Source organism: Cariama cristata, unplaced genomic scaffold (assembly GCF_000690535.1).
Source record: "Cariama cristata isolate BGI_N322 unplaced genomic scaffold, ASM69053v1 scaffold1862, whole genome shotgun sequence".
NCBI lineage: Eukaryota > Metazoa > Chordata > Aves > Cariamiformes > Cariamidae > Cariama > Cariama cristata.
In genome coordinates this window covers 1-203 of record NW_009605293.1, presented here as the reverse complement: position 1 = coordinate 203, position 203 = coordinate 1, and positions in this window count along the sequence as shown.

The following is a 203-nucleotide window of genomic DNA, read 5'->3' as shown; positions in this document are numbered from 1 at the left end:
GCTGAACCTTCGCACGGCAGAAACACGTTTCTCTCTTTATTTTCCTCCTTGCTGAGCAGGACAGGAGCAATCCCTGCTTTGGGCACGCCAATAAGCGGGCATAATAATTTCGGGTATGCAGTAAATGGGGCTGCTTTGGGCAGAAGGAGCCCTCCCCCCCACCTCACACCCCTCACCCCTTCCCACAGCTGCTTTTCCTTCCC